Source organism: Nycticebus coucang, chromosome 6 (genome assembly GCF_027406575.1).
Source record: "Nycticebus coucang isolate mNycCou1 chromosome 6, mNycCou1.pri, whole genome shotgun sequence".
NCBI lineage: Eukaryota > Metazoa > Chordata > Mammalia > Primates > Lorisidae > Nycticebus > Nycticebus coucang.
Genome location: NC_069785.1, coordinates 125,063,288 through 125,082,547, shown reverse-complemented (window position 1 = coordinate 125,082,547; position 19,260 = coordinate 125,063,288). Strand labels below are relative to the sequence as shown.

Genomic DNA, 19,260 nt, shown 5'->3' with positions numbered 1-19,260 from the left:
GCCTGGCCAGAACAAATGAACAAAATATGGAAAATCAAACAAACCCAGACACAGTGATGTGTGCATATTAGATTAACTTTCCGAAGGGTCGTGACCTTGAGGAACACATGCAGCCAGTGAGGAAAATAATAAACCTGATTAATGATGAAGCATGAGCTGCAGCTTCAGCAAGGAAGGCCAGCCTGATGATGGCCCGTGGAATCCCAGGGCCTTCCTTTTCCGGGGGGATGGCTACCCAGCCAACCTCTCCAGCCCCCCGGCCCCACCACACAAGCGCAGACACTCAGGGAGCAGGGCAGGCCAGAGCTCCTCTCTCAGCCGCCCACAGCCAACCCAGGCAGCCTGAATCCCCAGAGATACCATGCCAGCTGTGTCCGGGCGCTCCTAGAAGTGTCGCACCACCCAGGTGACCCAGAGAGAGTGAAAGTGAAGTCAGTTCTTTGTTCCTGGCAGGATGCAGTTCTCCTGAGCAGTCCTCAGACCTCTTGGTCCCGTCTTGACAGATGCCCACTGCCTGGCAAAGGGGCCCAGCTGAGCCCAGAGCTCTCCTCCTCTTTCCAGACAACCCAGTCCTTGAGAGACATGCCCATGAGAGCCACTGGAGGGAGGCAGGGAGGTGGCACCGCGTGGCATCGCCAGACAACAGCACCAGGAGTAAGATGGCAGAATCAAGTCTGATGCCAGGAGCCGGGCAGCCCGAGGTCCAGCCCAGGAAAGGCTCAGCCTGCATTGCCCCACCGCTGCCAGGCAGATGGGTCAGAAGCGCCTGGGCCCAGCCCCCTCCGCGGCCTCCTCCCCCATCCCAAGGCCCTCGGCCAACTCTCCCCAGGCTCCAACTCCTCCCCTCACTTTGCTCAGCTCCAGGGAGTCAGGGAGAGACACAGGTGCCCTCAGTGCCTTGAACCCCCTGTCCCAGCAGCGGCCAGCACGCCGTCCACCCTGTCCTGGTCTGAGCCACCCGCTCAGGGCCCTGCCAGTCCTCACTGGAGAGATCCCCATCAGCTCCCCTCCCCCTTCGCCCCCTCCCCCATCACGCGCCCACTGCAGGTCTCTGGAGTTTCTCCCTCACTTCCCACTCGGGCGAACTAGGGTGGGATAAGTGGGAACACCAGCAGTCCCGGGAAAGAGGGTCGTTTCTGACAGGACGCTGTTTCCCTCAGGGCAAGACGGCGGCGTGTGGGGTGGGGGGTGTGCTGGTGGCCTGAGTCCTGCGCAGGGGCAGGGGGCAGTCGAGGCGGATGGCAGCGAGGGAAGGAGGATGGGGGCTTCGCGGGACGCAGGCTCAGCCGGGATGGGGACTGTGGCCGGCGAACCCCGGCGCCGGGAGAAGCCGAGGGTGACGGGGTGTGGGGGGGAAGCACCAGTGCCGGGAAGGGACCGTCATCCCTGCAGGGGGCAGAGGCAGGGCTGGGAGTTGTACAGGGAAGGGGAGGACCAGAGCGGGAGGACTGCCAGCCGGGCAGGGATGCGGAGGGAGGGAGGGGGACAGACGGGGACGGAGGAACTAGGGGAGCAGAGCGGCGGGGAGCTCGGCGGCGGATCTGGAGACGCAGGGACCCGCGTGCCGGGGACAGGGCGGCTGAAGGCGGGAGAGGGGCGGCAGGGCGCAGGGGCGGGGGCCCCCGGGGAAGGAGTGGCGGAGACGTCAGAAGTCGGGGTACCGGCGCGGGAGGGGCCCCGCGGATCGGACTCGGGGGGCTTTAGAGGGCAGCCCAAGGTGCGGGCCGGGGGCGCCGCGGCGGGCCGCTGCCCTTACCTGGGCGGCTCCGCACTCCGGGGGCCGAGGCGGGGGCCGCGCGCTGCTCGGCCGGCCTCTGGGCTGTTGTTTTCCTTTTTTTTTCTTCCGCAGCAGCCGCGGCGGCTCCAGCCCGATCCGCCGGCAGCTGAAGGCAGAGTCTGTGTCCGGCTGCGAGCAAGCCGGGAGCGGGGAGCGCCGGAGGAGCGCGGCGAGGCGCGGGGCGCCGCCCGGCGGGCAGTGCGGGAACTGCGGCGGCCCCGCGCGCGGCCGGCCGGGGGGGCGCCCCGCGGGCGGCCAGCACACCCTCAGCGCCCGTCCCGGGCCTCGCGGGCTGTGCACGGAGCCCGGGAGCAGGGGAAACGGGGGCGGCGACAGGCGGAGTCGGGGAGGGCCCAAGCGACCAGGGGCAAACTTGCTGCCGCTCGGGGCGCGGGGCCGAGCCGGAGGTGCCCCGTTGGGGACCGGCGAGGGCAGGGGTGAGGTGCGCACTCTGCCAGGCCGGCGCCGGTGCGGCGCTGTGGTGTACAGCCCTCAGGTGGGGAACCCGGGCGAACCCGCACCTTCCACCGCCCTGCGCAAAGGGGCAGCCCACCCCGGCCCCGAGGAGTTATTAGCCCGGCCGGCTACGGCGGGCAGCGGGCGCCCCCTGGTGGCGTTTGGGAACAGCGCGCGGGAGGTGCGAGCCCTGGCGGTGCGGAGATGGAGAGCCGCAGGTTTATGGGGAGAGACAAGACCACATTGTCCCAGGAGGCTGAAGAACAGCAGCTTGCATTGAGTAGTTCCAGGGCACTATTATACGAATACAGACATTTTGGGAGGAACTTTCATTACCTATGAATGAGGACCCCAGAGGTCACATTTTAGTACCCCATAGCTGCCATCACTGGCAGGCTGGAGAATAGGGGGTTCCAGAGTATAGGAGGAGGCCTAAAAGACATATTACCCCCTAAAATCTATTGGCTCCTCTTTTCCCACCCACAGTCCCTGTCTTGGGCAGATCAAACTGATCACACAGGCCCTCCCATTTTCAATGCCCTGTGCCCTCACACTGGACCATCAGCACACCAGTCTCATTAAAGGGTTTGTTCCCGTCACACTGAACAAAGGATAACATGAAAAGATGGGCATGAAAGGGTAACACTGGGCGAGAGACTATTGGTGGGCATTGCATTCCCCAGGGAGGGCTGATGACCTGCTTCAAGGAGGGTGGGCCACAGGAGTCTTCCTCTCCCCCACCTCCATACTGGGCTGGATGGATGCTTTTGAGGGATGAGGATTCTCCACATGGGAATAGGGCTCCATTTCTCCAGCCAAACATTATTTAGACCTACTGTGTGCCAAGACTAGACGACTTATAAAAGTGTGATTACTGATAACCTTCAACTTTGGCAAGTAGGTGTTGAGACGGCATTAATCCCCTTCTACAGAGGAAGAAACCTCTGAACATTGAAGATCATCGGCAAGCCAGTCACATCCTGGGTTGACTGGGAACAGAACTCATTTCTAGTTCCAGCTCTATTCCCTCACTCTGGAACTCCTTCCCAACATGGACGAATGGACAGCACAGTAGAGCAAGCCTGCGGAAGGCGCACTGGGCTGGAAGGAGTGAGGGGCATCCTTGTGGGCTGGGAAGGCAACTTCACTCCCCTCAGCTTCAGTTCCCACATCTCCAAAAGTGAGGAGGAACCAGACTCCATGATCTCTGAAGTTACTTTAGACTGGGAAATGCCAAGCTTGGATCCCTGGCCCCTTTCACTAGACAGTTGCAAGATCAGCGAGACCACAGAGGCGTGTTTGGAAAGAAAAATACTGTGTAAGTGAAATGCTTCATCCTTTCCTTTTGCCCAGTGAGCTCATCCTATTATCCAAGGAAAGGGGGAGGAGCTTTCAGCAGGCCAGAAACTGCTGCTGGCTCTGGAGTTACCCTTGGCTGTAACCTAGGGAGGGCCCCAGTTTCTTCCCTTCCTACGAACATTCTGACTCTTTTCTTTTCTTAAGGCCTCTCATCCTAGAAGCATGGAGTCTCTACAAGTCAAACAGTGGGCATTGATGCCAGAGCAGGCTGCCTTTAGTCCCACCCTGGCTCCTCTCTCTGCTGCTAGCTGCTGTGTTCTTTTGAGATACTCACTACTTGTTCTCCACTTGCCTTCCTCCAGAATATCAGTGGCACCTGTCAATCAAAATTCAATTCCAGGCAAGCTAACTTCCCAGGCTCAGCTCTAGGGGTGGGAAGGTCAGACTGAATCACTTCTGGATGCCACAGTAGGCGGAAGTCAGAGGGCAATGAGGCTGGCCCCACTGATCTACTCTGAGGCTGCTGCTTTGAATGAAAAAGCAGGAGGGTTGGGGAATGGGGCACCCCCCAGAACCTTTCCTCTGAAGCATGCGTCAGTCAGCAGCGTATGCCCTGCTGGACCAACAGGCTTCATTGTGCTTAAGCATCATGATCAGTCTGGCGAGTCCAAGCTCTTTGGTTGTTGGAGCTCGCAGGAAGGAGTTTAGTCTCTTTCTTCTTTGTATTTGCCTCATGTATATCCACTGAGAATGGCTGATCTTAAATTTACCTACCAGGGCTCTCCCAAAGTTCCCTCTGAAGCTTCATAAGTGGGGCCAACAGAGGACACAGTGTCCAGGTAACTTGCTCACACATTTTTTAATGGCACATGCCACCATAATGTCACCATGTCTAAGACATTACTGCAATAGTCTACTACATCCCTGTCTTTGGACTGGCTCTCTCCACCTACATCCACAAAAGACTGCCAGACGGATGTGTCTAAAACAAGCTTTACCACTTCACACTCTAGCTTAACCTGCTTTCATGACCCTTTGAACGGTAAAATTGAGTCCAAAACTCATTAGCATAGCATACAAGTTTCCTGCTTCCTTCTCCGGCCTTACTCATCTCCCATCTCTGCCCATCTCATATTCTATTAATGCCAAGCTGCTTTGAGTTCTCTGGCCATCCTATTTTAGACATCTGTGCCTTTAACACATGGAATTCTGCCTGGAATCCCCACCCCACTCCTACATACGCACAGATATACAAGCTCATATTTACCCTTCAAAACTTAGTTTAGGAATCCTTTCCTACTAGAAGTTCTCATATATCATTACCTAGTCCTTTCCCATCAGAATTAATCACTACCTTCTCTGGACCTCTCTTGCACTTTATTAGAGTTTAAGGTTACTCATTGGCTCCTGTCTGCTCTCACTAACACACTGTGGATTTATACTTTGGCTTCTCCTTTCTTTTTATTTGCCTCAGGTATATCCATGACCTTAAATTTACATACCATTTCTTTTCCAAAGATCCCTTTGGAGGTTCATCCTAAGTTCATAATGAGAGTATAGACTTTAAAAATAAATCTCTATTAACAGCCCAATGCCTGGCACAGTAGGAGCTTAATAAATGCACTGAATGGGGCGGCGCCTGTGGCTCAGTCGGTAAGGCGCCAGCCCCATATACCGAGGGTGGCGGGTTCAAACCCAGCCCTGGCCAAAGTGCAACCAAAAAATAGCTGGGCGTTGTGGAGGGCACCTGTAGTCCCAGCTACTCGGGAGGCTGAGGCAAGAGAATCGCTTAAGCCCAGGAGTTGGAGGTTGCTGTGAGCTGTGTGAGGCCACGGCACTCTACCGAGGGCCATAAAGTGAGACTCTGTCTCTACAAAAAAAAAAAATGCACTGAATGAATAAACCAGTAGAGAGTTCAGTGAGGTGCACAATTCAGGCAAATCAAATTTGCCCCTGTCATTGGTCCAGATGAATCAGATAAGGCTACCTAACTGGCAAATATGAACCATGGGTTCTTGCTTAGCTTTTTTTTTTTTTTTGGTAGTTGTGGCTGGGGCTGGGCTTGAACCCACCACCTCCAGCATACGGGGCTGGCGCCCTACTCTGTTGAGCCACAGGCACCACTCGGTTCTTGCTAAGCTTGAAGTCTTTACAGACCTAAGATGAAGTTGGGTTTCACAGTGGAGGAATGTGAACCTGACCATGTATGCATGTTGCCAGTGTACTTAACTCAAACTCCTATAAATGGTTCATTCCTAAAGGATAATGTCTAACAAAACTAGTCTTGAAGTAGATTCGAAGTTGGAAGAAGAAATATTCCTTAATTTTTACTAATGTGTTAAAGGATGCAATAAGCATGGGTTTTGCCCAAAGATATGGCGTGTCATTGGCAAAAACAAAGATATATGCATGTGGTTTAGATGTCACCTAGTCCCCAAGACTCGTAGCAGCTGTCTACAAAGACTATACCTAATGTTAAAAAGCCTAACCCCCACTTGACAACTACATCATCATGCAGCACTCTTCTCCCAGTGCCATCTCCATTTTATTAGTCTAAGCATAAAGAATACCACTCATGCTAAAATGAAAATGAACGTTTGGATCATCCTTGATCAAAATACAACCTGCCTCTCATTCTGCAGCCCTGGTCTCATCTCTAATGTGAGAACCTGATTCATTCCCATCACATGTCTCAGTTTCCATTTACTACTCTGCAGAGGAGATAAGCCGCCAAGGCAATTAGTTCTTCAAGAAATCTTTGGTGCCTACTATGTGCCTGGCACCAAAGACACAATAGAAAACCAGGCATCTCCATGGCTTGTCCTCTTAAGAGTTCAAAGTTAAGTAAAAGATATAGAGGTAGTACATTCTCCCTCTAACAGTTTTGGTCTCTTCTGACATCAGCTATTTTCTGCATGGTATTTGCATACAATTACCTCTGTTACAGGCTCATAGACTAGGCTCAGGTGGGGAGTTTGAGTAAGGGGCATGTGGCTTGTGACAGCTCAAGGGTCAAGGCCAAGGGCCTTTAGCACACATGGCATGGGTAGGCATCCAGAATTCTCAGTTTGAATTTTCCACTGATCTTCACAGTGGCTGGGCTCTATCACTTTGGCTGCACCTATCTGGGGAAAGAGGTCCTTGGTATTTGTTTGTTCAATAACAGTACCACCAAGGTAGGGGTGCTCTGCTTACTTCTGACGGAACCACCACAGTAGGGTGCTCTGCTTACTTCTGACAGGACCACCACAGTAGGGCGCTCTGCTTACTTCTGACAGGACCACCACAGTAGGGCGCTCTGCTTACTTCTGACAGGACCACCACAGTAGGGCGCTCTGCTTACTTCTGACAGGACCACCACAGTAGGGCGCTCTGCTTACTTCTGACAGGACCACCACAGTAGGGCGCTCTGCTTACTTCTGACAGGACCACCACAGTAGGGCGCTCTGCTTACTTCTGACAGGACCACCACAGTAGGACGCTCTGCTTACTTCTGACAGGACCACCACAGTAGGGCGCTCTGCTTACTTCTGACAGGACCACCACAGTAGGGCGCTCTGCTTACTTCTGACAGGACCACCACAGTAGGGCGCTCTGCTTACTTCTGACGGAACCACCACAGTAGGGCGCTCTGCTTACTTCTGACAGGACCACCACAGTAGGGCGCTCTGCTTACTTCTGACGGAACCACCACAGTAGGGCGCTCTGCTTACTTCTGACGGAACCACCACAGTAGGGCGCTCTGCTTACTTCTGACGGAACCACCACAGTAGGGCGCTCTGCTTACTTCTGACGGAACCACCACAGTAGGGCGCTCTGCTTACTTCTGACGGAACCACCACAGTAGGGACGCTCTGCTTACTTCTGACGGAACCACCACAGTAGGGCGCTCTGCTTACTTCTGACGGAACCACCACAGTAGGGCGCTCTGCTTACTTCTGACGGAACCACCACAGTAGGGCGCTCTGCTTACTTCTGACGGAACCACCACAGTAGGGCGCTCTGCTTACTTCTGACGGAACCACCACAGTAGGGATGCTCTGCTTACTTCTGGCGGAACCACCACAGTAGGGATGCTCTGCTTACTTCTGACAGGACCACCACAGTAGGGCGCTCTGCTTACTTCTGACAGGACCACCACAGTAGGGCACTCTGCTTACTTCTGACAGGACCACCACAGTAGGGCGCTCTGCTTACTTCTGACAGGACCACCACAGTAGGGCGCTCTGCTTACTTCTGACAGGACCACCACAGTAGGGCGCTCTGCTTACTTCTGACAGGACCACCACAGTAGGGCGCTCTGCTTACTTCTGACAGGACCACCACAGTAGGGTGCTCTGCTACTTCTCCATTTACCTTGAGAGTAGCCTTATACTTCCACATGCATCTCTCCTCACTTGATTTTCACAGTCTAGGAGACGACATTATCTACATTATAGATATAAACCCCTCAGGAAGTAGCGAGCAGGGTTAAAACTCGGGGCTTCTAAATTCAGGAGAATAAATCCAGAAGGGAGGCATGCTTCATGAAGGACACTGGGCAGAAGGTGTAAGAATAGGTGAAGGTCATTTAAGTCAAATCAGGCAAAATGTTAAGCGAAGATTAAAGAAGCTCCATCTCCCACCCGTGCACCTTTTTACTATTTTCCTTCTCTATTTCCAATAAGATAGCCATCAAAGAAACGATATAACTGAACAGGAGGAAGAAGCTGAAAGATGAGGGGTAGAGTGGCGTTTTCTACCTGGGAGCAGGGCATCATCACTCCAGCAATGGAAGATACAGAGAAAGGTCTGTCTGCTGGCTGCAACCACCCCAGTATATGAAAACAAGGCGTTGGTCGTCAGACTACCCCAGGTGTTTGGGGTTTGCGATTTATGCAGGGTGTAGTGTTGTCCGAACAGTGGCAGTAAGTCTTTCTATAAATTATTATGAAATAACAGAGATAATTAAACAAGCATTTGAAGGCCAAAACAATGGGTATATGTATATATATACGTGTATGTGCACATGCGCATATATATGTATATATACTCTATTCCTTTACTGCTTCTGTCTGCCAAGTACAATACACTATTGGGCACTTACAGGGGACAGGGTTCCTGTTTTCAAAATATGTAGTCTAATGCATTCACTTTTCCCTCCTAAAGGAAAACCTTTACATTTTATCTCAGAGCTATTTTTACGAGTTTGGGCTCTCTCAAGGAATTCAGAATAAGATCATAAGATTTCTTTTCACCTAGGACAGATTCTTTACTCATCCTAGTTAAATGAGAGATGAGGTACATTCAAGAACTGTACTGGAGAGAAGGTTATCCCAAGTTGGAAATAACTAGAAGAGATAATTTACCAGCTAGCTGCAATTATAGCAAAAGATTCATGCTATAGCAAGAGTTTAACACACAGTCATTTCCATTCTTGTTCTTCCAGATTCTGGGCAAAAGTTTTAGTTTTAAAAGAATTCCGTTTCAGCTGCCTTAATTTGGAAAAACCTAAAGGGAGAGTTAGTAGCTGTCTTCAAATAGTCAAGAACTTTGCTGCATTGCTCCTTGACCTGGACCAGTGATAGAAGTTACAAAGAGGCCAATTCTAGCTCAGATAAGAAAGAATTTAAGAGTCGCCTCAGGAGATAATGAGCTCCCCAGCACTGGAAGTATACAAGCAGATGGATGGCCAGCTGCCGGGATAGTCAAGAGAGGGTACTCCAGCGGCGGATTAGGAGATGGCACCAGGAACCCAGCAACTCTAAATTCTTGGATTTGCATTCTGTCTCCTTGGCCCACAGCTAAAAGGAAATTTGAATCTTTGGAGAAATGTAACACTTCTTATTAAAAGTAAAAACTGGGGCGGTGCCTGTGGCTCAAGGAGTAGGGCGCCAGCCCCATATGCCAGAGGTTTGGGGTTCAAAACCCAGCCCCGGCCATAAACTGCAAAAAAACAAAAAAAAAAAAAAGAGGGCGGCGCCTGTGGCTCAGTCGGTAAGGCGCCGGCCCCATATACCGAGGGTGGCGGGTTCAAACCCGGCCCCGGCTGAACTGCAACCAAAAAATAGCTGAGCGTTGTGGCGGGCGCCTGTAGTCCCAGCTACTCGAGAGGCTGAGGCAAGAGAATCGCTTAAGCCCAGGAGTTGGAGGTTGCTGTGAGCTGTGTGATGCCATGGCACTCTACCGAGGGCGATAAAGTGAGACTCTGTCTCTACAAAAAAAAGAAAGTAAAAACTTGCCTTATGTATTTGGGCCTTTTTTTTTAATGCAGTGAATATACTTATTACTAAAAAAGGCAATAATTACCTAAGTGTTCTATTGACAAAAGTAACGTTATTGACATACTCCAGTGTAAATGGCATTGATGTAAATAGCATTGATGGTTAAAAAAGAGAATCTATTTACTTGAGAGGAAGATAGTTACAAAATAAGAGCATCTGAATAGATGAACATCATGCTCGTTTTCATGACTTCTTACACACATACATACACATTTAAAAAAGAAAGCAGTAAGTGGAATAAAAATAATAAGCATCTCAATATATCTACTGCTTTTATACCTCAGAGTCAGACTGCACCTCCGGCTAAGAGAAAAGATGGTTCTCTTCAAACATTTTCAAGCATTAAGCACTTGGTATAGCTCAGCATACACAATAATACCTGGTTCTTCGGATGCAAACTGATTCCAGGCCACTCTTCCCCCCAGTCTGATGGGGGCACTGCTTCTCAAATGCTAATTAATTAGGGCAGCTGTGGAGGTACTATGGGTGACATAAAAATTTGGCTAGGAAAGAGGAATAGAGAAACTAAATTGAAAAATAAAAGCAAAAGAGATAGAGCCAAACAAAAATACCTATGCCCAAATAACTATACATGTAATAACCAAAACAGAAGGTAAGTCTTTCTTCCCAACCCCCAAAGACAAAATTTTTATTTTTTCTGTAAAAATTATTTTTAATAAATAAATAATTTTTATTTTTATCTGTTTTATTGTGTAGTTGGTTAAAGAAATGGATAGGGGAACGGAGAAAAAGTTTATTAAATAATGAAGCTTATTCCTAGGGCTGTTTTTTCAACCTTTGCTTGAATGCACAGAACAATTACTCAGTGCCTCCTGGGTGCCAGGCACTGTCTTCAGGGCCAGGACACACAGGAGTTGGTGTGGTTCCTGCCTCCAGGACCTCACTCATTCCTCCGAGGCACACAGGCAGTCCCGGTTACTAACAAGATAGGTCCTGTAGCTTTGTCAAGTTGAATGTGTACGTAAGGTGAACAGGTACGTAAGTGCCTGTGTCAGTTTGGAACTCGGACTTCCTGTATACAGGCCCTGTGTGCACTTCCATGGTGGTCGACCTTGCTAACTTCAATCTTCAGCTCAACACTGCTGCCCCTGCACCTTATTCGTTAAAAATAAAATAAATCTGAATGCATGAATATCTTTGGATACATATATAGGAATTTGTACAACTGGAATAGTAAGCATTTTGAGGATAAATTTGCAAAGCACTCAGATTTTACAAAGTGTTTTCCTAGCCACTATCCTATCTGTTCCTCATTTCAACTGAGTTATGTTATCCTCACTTCAAAAATAGAATAACCTAGGCGGCGCCTGTGGCTCAAAGGAGCAGGGTGCTGGCCCCATATGCTGGAGGTGGTGGGTTCAAACCCAGCCCTGGCCAAAAACAAAATAGAATAACCTATTTAGTAGTTAATTATGAGCCTTAATGTTGTATTTTCTGATTTTAATAACCACACACTCAGTTACGGTCATATTTGAACAACGCCACAGTCATCCTGATGTGGTACATATAGAACCTGATTACAAAGTGCCTCGCTAAACCAAGTTGTACTATTTATACGAGCTAAAATCCAAACACGTTCTCCTCAAGGTTCCAGGCTCTTTTGTAACTGCGCCACATCACCAGTTCTGTCTTGGGCCAAACAATTACATCAAAATATTCTTTGTAGACCAAAAAACAGGTGAGACCAAAATAGCTGAAAATTCAACCTATCAATTGAATAGGAGTAAAAATCAACCTTCCTTTTAAAGAAAGCTAATGCGTGTTTCAATTATCTCGCTCTTATTTTGTGCCTTGTTTTATATATGTGTGTGCCTTGTTTCAGATCTGTCTCTTTCCGGGTAGGGTCCAATATTTATTAGTTTAATAGAAAGTCCTTGGAAAACATCCCCCAGGATGACACACACTGTCTACTATAAACACACACAGGAGTACCCAAAAAATGGGTACACATTTTGAGAAAGGAAAAAACTGCTTTAAAATTGTAATGCTCAGTATATACCAATAACAAAAGATGAATACAAGTCACCTTGAGCACCTCTAGTAACTGCAGAAGTCAAAGGTGACCCGAGCGTGACAACTTTACATACGCGTGAGACTCACTACAGCTGAAAACAGGCATTCTAGACTCTGCATCCAGACAGAGCCATGCTAGTCAGTGTTCAACAGAGCACACGGTTGGCATTTAATAAAATGTTAGATAATAAAAATAGAAGCAATACTTCAGAGTGACAATATCTGGAGAATCTCATTAGCCACAAAGTAACATAAACAAGCTACCTTCACACATCTAGATCTGCATACAAATGTACCCCCCATCCCCTGCCCCCTGTTACAAAGGAGATGGACACACCAGACAGCATGTTTCACCCCACCTATGGTGAGCGAAACAAAGGAAAAAAACCCTCTTTTGTTCAGCTCTCTTCTCTAATTATACCTTGGATCTAAATAAAGAAAATACAGTACACATGATCAAAAATAATTTAGAAGTAAATAGAAAGTAATGGGGTGGAGGGTGGTAATTCTATTATCAGTGGCCGGGGTCAGGGGAAACGGACAAATGGGAGCACCAAATTATCAACAACGGCACAAAACAGAAAGAAGTGCAAACCAGAGGAGATGAGTCAAGAAATTAAACTTGGTTTCCATGTTAATTCAAAACTGTTTGTTTGAGGGCTGAAGAAAAAGCAATGATAACTCCAGCAGAGAAACTGCTCATTAATATCCTAGCAAAACAATAACCTCAGATAATAGGAAATATTACGATGTCTCTAGAGAACAGAGAGACATTCAGATTTACTCTCCCATCCATGGAGCTCATAGATGATTTAATGCAGTATATTTAGGAGAGCTGAATAAATATCAGCAAGAAGGTTACAACATTGATTATGGGAAATACTTCACATTACAAACATCTGGAAACAAACAAACCAGCTAAAAAAGCAGGCAGGGAGATGTAGGTCATTTCATTTCTCTAGTAACACTTCATGGCATCTGGGGAATGAAGTAGGGCTGGGTGTAGGAAGCAGAGGGAGTGAGTGGTGGGAGGGGATGCCCCCTTGGTGCAAAGCCATTGAAGGCTGCTACAGTTCGATTTATTACAGTGTTTTATGAAGCAATACAAGTGATTACCCACACATCTTCAGCTAACACCTGGATTGCACTAGACATAATATAACAAATGGCTTCTAAAAAGTTGACAAATCTTCTTGATTGGACCTAAATAAATTGTCTCCTGTCTAGGCATTTGGTGCCACATCATTTCATAATACTTCTCTAATCTTAGCCAAAACAAGGGTAAGAGTCGGATGGTAGGCCAAGAACCACACACTTGCAAACTATCTTTCTGTCATATCTTTTATTAAATAGTTACCAATGAGCTTTGGAGAGGTGTTAGAAAGGCTCAGATCAGCTGCTTTATGCTAAATAAATCTGCTGTCAACTTTAATATCATTGGATCTTTATGATGGCGAAGAAACACTAAAACTAAACATTGGGTTCCCCTGACATCTTGCAGGACATCATGCAGCTGTCAACATCCAAAAGTACCTCCCATCTCCTGCTGTATTGTTCACAGGCCTCCTGAAGGGAATAACAAAATCCCTGAAAAATTGACCTAACATAAATGCATCAGCAGATCCTGCTGAGATTGTTAAACACACACGTACACACACACACACATACACATACACACTTGCATAACTCATTCCAACACATTGCCCTATGTTTTCCCACTTGGTACAAAAGATGTTTTTGGCCATAAAGAAATCAAAACAGTGTAGTTAAATGAGCTCTCACTGGGTATTTCGTATTGTGAAGAATAGGCAAGAAATAACAACAAATAATGCCTATTATCATTTGTAAAGTGTTTACTATGCACTAGGCACTTCGCAGGCATTGCTTTTCACCAACACAATCCTGTGAGGTAGTTATTATTACCTCTAGTTTGCAGGGGATGAAATTGAGGTATAGTGAAGTGAACTAACTTGGCCAATGTCACACAAGTTAGCGAGTGGCAAAACCAACACTGTCTCCTATTGCAAAGGCCATGCTCTTTACCCATTGTGCCACAGATGCCAATTAGAGGTCTCAAAAAATACAACTGGTTACTGGGTGAGTGAGTGAGTTCCTCTTACAGGGGATGTCTGCCCACTTCTAGTGTGAGTAGAGGCTGGACGGAGGCATTGAGTCACTTAGTATGGGGATAGAGTAGGTAATCTTCAAGGTACTTTTTTTCTTCCAATTATGCTTAAAAGATACAATTCACATGCCATAAAATTCACTATTTTAAAGTATACAATTCAATGGTTTCTCAAATATTTGCAGGGTTGTGCAACCATCAGGATTTCAGAACATTTTCACCCCCCCACCCATAAAATTCTAGTCTATTTTCATCCTATATCCTTTAATATCCCCCCTTCTCCCCAGTCCCAGGCAACCACTAATCTCCTTGGTTTCTATGAATTTACCTATTCCACACATTTCACACAAATGAATCATGCAATGGGTGGCCGTACAACTTGAGACTATCTTCTTCACTCAGCATGAAGTTTTCAAGGCTTATCAGAAAGCATGGACAGTACTTCACGCCTTTCTGGCGGCCGGCTAGTCCACCATATGGCTCTGCCATGTTTTGTTCACCCAGTCATCAGATGATGGACTCTAGAGTACTTTGAATTCTTGAGATTTCATGAACACAAGGTTCCTGTCCTTTATCCAATGGAAACAATTAATGTGTATGACTCAACTGGATTCAGCTCCAGAACTCTATTTGCTGCTGCTTCTTGCTGGATATCTGTAAATTGATACAACACCGCTCCCTAAAACTCACTGTGGCCAAAATTATACTGATTGTCCCTGAACGTCTCTCTCTTTCAAATGTCCCTACTTGTTAATGGCAACACCAATCTCTTAGGTCCACGAAACCATCTTTTTTTTTAAATTCACCTCTCTCCTTTACACTGCACGTTAACTTACAGGCCAACACCTGTAATGTCTACTTTGACTACACCATTTTTCCTTGATTCTGTCACTTAACCAAATTTGTACCTCTTGTTTGGATATCACAATAGCCTTCCACTGGTGTTCCCGCCTCCTAATTGTCCCTTTTCCAGGTGGGGGAGACGTGAAAAGGCTACACCTTACTGGAGAAGAGTTGACAACGGTTAAGAGTGGGTAGTAGAGGGAAATTAAGTTGGCCAGATAAATTATAAACACCTGTGAGACTAAGAAAAGCTTAGTCTCCACACAGCAGTAACCACAGAGCCGCTGCAGGTCCTCAGGCAGCCAGGTAGCATGATTAAAGTAGTGTTTTTGATACAACCAGATGGGTACCCATGCGTGTGGCATATTGGAGAGCAGGAGGCGATTTATACATGTGTTCTAGCTACAGAGATACGCAGCAAGATGACCTGGCTACAAGGGAAATAGAGCATGGGGTTAAAAAGAAAATCACAGGACCTAGTAACAAATACCGTAAATGAATCTAATCTTGACCCTTCTTTACCCTCCCTAAGGCCCTATTTTGGTTTTTTCCTCAAAACATCTTCAAGCAAGCTGCTCTTCCTACAAGTCTTTGTTTCAGAAACAAAGCTGGGAATAAATTAACCAACTAACCAATCAATGCTTTAGTCACTGCTGCCAACTCTTTAGTCTTCTGGCCCAAGATGGGAAGATTCCGGCTTATCTGCCTAGGTATGCCCAGCACTCAATGCAGCTCAGCTCAGAACACTTTTTTTTTTTTTTTTTTTTTTTGTGGTTTTTGGCAGGGGCTGGGTTTGAACCCGCCACCTCCGGCATATGGGACCGGCGCCCTACTCCTTGAGCCACAGGCGCCGCCAGCTCAGAACACTTCTAAAGAGAGAGGAAGAGTGTAAGTTAATCATCGCTCATGTTTAAAGATCCAGCACCTTTCCCAAATGCTCCCGTTAGAATGCAGACACCCCAATCAAAAGCAAACCTTAGGCTCCATAATAGATAGCACCTGTCACTGACCGCCAGCCCAGGTTAGAATTTATCCCAAGAGGCCAATTTCCACAAAGAAAATAAAGACAGTTGAGTCTTTTACTCTCCATAGTTGGCAAAGCATAGGAACAGTTTTGTCCCCCCATCTCTTTTTCTTTCTCTTGAGCTGTTGGTTTGTAAATGAAAGCTTCCAAGTTTTAACTAGGACTTCCTCTTGCTGGCTGGAACAGTTTTTCAGAAGGTACATTTGCTTGCTAAATAATCAATCCAGCTAACTGACATTCCAGGAACTCACTCTGTGAAGTCTCCAAATTTCATAAACCTTTCAGAACAGGCCATCGCTCAGGACACAAGCCAGAGTGGAGACAAGACCTCCAGCCTCTTCTCGGCCGATGCTCGCAAGTCTCCTCTGAACTGGGAATGTCAGATCTTCTTCCACAAAAGCCTCCAAGTTTCTTGCAAACTGGCAGTGAGACCAGAACAAAAGAAGAGATGAAACCAGTGCTTCGTCAGACTGCAAGTAACAGTGAACTGAAGGAAGTCATCAAAAGAAAGATGAATACTGCAAAGAAGAATAGGAGAAAAGACTTTCTGGAGATAGACTTCACTGAGTGATACTAAAATTATACTCTTATTTTGCACCAACACACAGGTCAGGAAAGTTAAGGGAAAGATAGAGCATGCCCAAGACTACCTAGCAAGCCCACGGGTAAGCTCCGTCTCTATTTTCCTGTGCTACGTACGAACTTTCACAACCTGCCAGAGTTAGAGGGGCCTTAGAGAATCACTTCCGACTTCCTCATGAGAAAACTGAGCCAGGTACAGTAAATGACTTGTTCTCGGTTAGACAACTAGCTAAAATCAGCACAGAGACTAGAAAGAACTCAGTCTGCCTCAGTCTCCCTGGCATACATGGGCCCTTTCCCTATGGAGAGAAGGGAAAACAGAGTGGAATCCTGGAAATTCTGTCATATACTAGCCTTCAGGCCATCATGTCTGCGCTAGTCATTTCCTTCAAAAGGTTTCAAAGTACTATTATGATTTGAATATGAAAATCACTTGTGCTTTTTACTGGAGAAATACAGTAATCAACACATTTTTAGGAAGACAAAACACAAACGCTCATTAAATGAATGACCACATATACCTCTCATACTACCGTTTCCCCGAAAATAAGACATCCTCCAAAAATAAGACCTACTTACAGGAAAGATAAGACGTCCCCTGAAAATAAGACCTAGCGCATCTTTGGGAGCACACCTTAAAATAAGACACTGTCTTATTTTCGGGGAAACCGGGTATCATTAAGAATTAAAAAGAAAGTAAGCAGATGAGACATCGGAAGAGAATAAGGATGTTTTAAAACTACCAAGCCCTAGCTTTAACTGGAAGATAACTACAAGTAATAGCATATTGCACAGAGATGGAAGCCTGCAGCAAGATGAGAACCATTACAGATACACCTAATGACTAAGAAGCTTCTGGAACATCTATACTTGTGCCACCAAACTGTACTCCCTTCTACCAGTGGCACCAAAACAGCACAAGTCTAATATGTGGATTTCTCTAAAACCAGTGTTCTAACTAAATGAATGATACGTAATGGGTATTTTTTTTTTTTTTTCTGTAGAGACAGTCTCACTTTGTGGCCCTCGGTAGAGTGCCATGGCATCACACAGCTCACAGCAACCTCCAACTCCTGGGCTTAAGCGATTCTCTTGCCTCAGCCTCCCGAGTAGCTGGGACTACAGGCGCCTGCCACAACGCCCAGCTATTTTTTTTTTTTGGTTGCAGTTCAGCCGGGGCTGGGTTTGAACCCACCACCCTCGGTATATGGGGTTGGCGCCCTACTGACTGAGCCACAGGCGCCGCCCAAGGGTATTTTTTTCTTTATACTTAAAAGACGAATCAGGTTAAACAGATGATTATAGAAGTCAGCATCCAGTTTTTTAAAAAAAGAACATACACATACAGTCCAAATAATCTGGATTTAAACACAGAAAACTATTCTCCATGAACTTTTTTTTTTTTTTTTGGCCAGGGCTAGGTTTGAACCTGCCGCCTCCGGCATATGGGACCGGCGCCCTACTCCTTGAGCCACAGGCGCGGCCCAAAACACAGAAAACTATTATAAAACATGAAACGTGGCTGTATTAGCAAGAGAGATATTTACATACTCTAAATTCATTGATTTTCTCTTCTCCTACTTTAAGTACTTACGATCCTAGAATGAAAAATAAAAAAATAAAAAAACATTAGGGAGACACCAACTACTGCTTGATAATTTCTCATTTAATCCTTGCAACTGTTAGGCTGAGTATTATTTACCTCATAAAGACGAGAAAATGGAAACTGAGAGGGTAACTCAATCAAGGTCACAGAGCAACTAAGTAGAAAAGTTGGAATTAAATGAATTCAGGGTCTTTTCACTACACCTACAGTTCTCAAGGTGTGGTCTGCAAACGTTTGAGGGTGCCCAAGCCTCTTTTAGAAGGTCTAGAGAGTCAAAACTATGTCCATAAAACTACTGAGACTCCATTTGCCTTTGTTCCACATGGACATTTGCTCTGATGACGAAGAAGCAGAAGAGGGAACAGCTGCTGGGGCCTTAACACGAATCAAGGCCGTGGCACTGAATTTCACTAACAGTCACTGCTGGCTCACGTGCAACACAGACACTGCCAGTTTCACCTAAGAATGTCCTCGAAGCAGTAAAAGTTAATAATTGTATGGAATCTCAGCCCTCGATTACGTATCTCTTTAATAATCCGAGTGACGACATGGGACATATGCATGAAGCACTCCTGCTGCATATTAAAGGACCATTTTAAAGCAACCCTTGTTGCTGAAAAAAAAGTACTTCCGCTGCTATTTGAGCTGAGAACTACACTAGCCACTTTTCTTGTTTTGTTTTTAAACAGAAGAACTTTAAAACTTTCATTTTAATATGAAAGAATGACTGGTAAATGGTGGCTATTCAGACTGGAGTATCTGGTAGATATTTTCTCAAAAAATGGTAATAGTGAGTCTGTCATTTCAAGAAAAACTGTACTTGTTCCAATGATAAAATTCAGGATCTCAAGACAAACTTCAAATGTTGTGAAATTTGGACCTACTACCATGAACCTCTCGTGAGTAGATCAGCTATTCTACTGACAAATTTGATTTTTTAAATATTATATAAAGAAATGTGTCGATGTTTGGAATATCTGAATAATTTAGTAAACCAGTATTTTCTAATTGACCTATACGGGATGTTACAAAATCATGCATGGATAAAAGATACTGTTCTTCACACATTTATTTATTTTTAGAATACTAGTGTATTGCTGTCACCCAGGCTGGGGTGCAGTGGTGGAACGATAGCTCACTGTAATTTAGCTCAGAACATCTCTAAAGAGAGAGGAAAAGAGTTAAGAGTGTAAGTTAATCATAACTCATGTTTAAAGATCCAGCATCTTTCCCAAACACTCCCATTAGAAT

General features: G+C 46.5%; 1 protein-coding gene across 1 annotated transcript in view; it reads right to left on the bottom strand.

Moving 5' to 3' along the window:
- The window catches only part of GRIK4 (glutamate ionotropic receptor kainate type subunit 4), a 465,962-nt gene extending 464,063 nt beyond the window's left edge, over positions 1 to 1,899 (bottom strand). The window contains exon 1 of the mRNA XM_053595472.1: positions 1,757 to 1,899. The gene's annotated coding sequence lies outside the window, so the exon portion shown is untranslated. The remainder of the gene's footprint in view (positions 1 to 1,756) is intronic.
- Between the last annotated feature and the right edge of the window lie 17,361 nt (positions 1,900 to 19,260).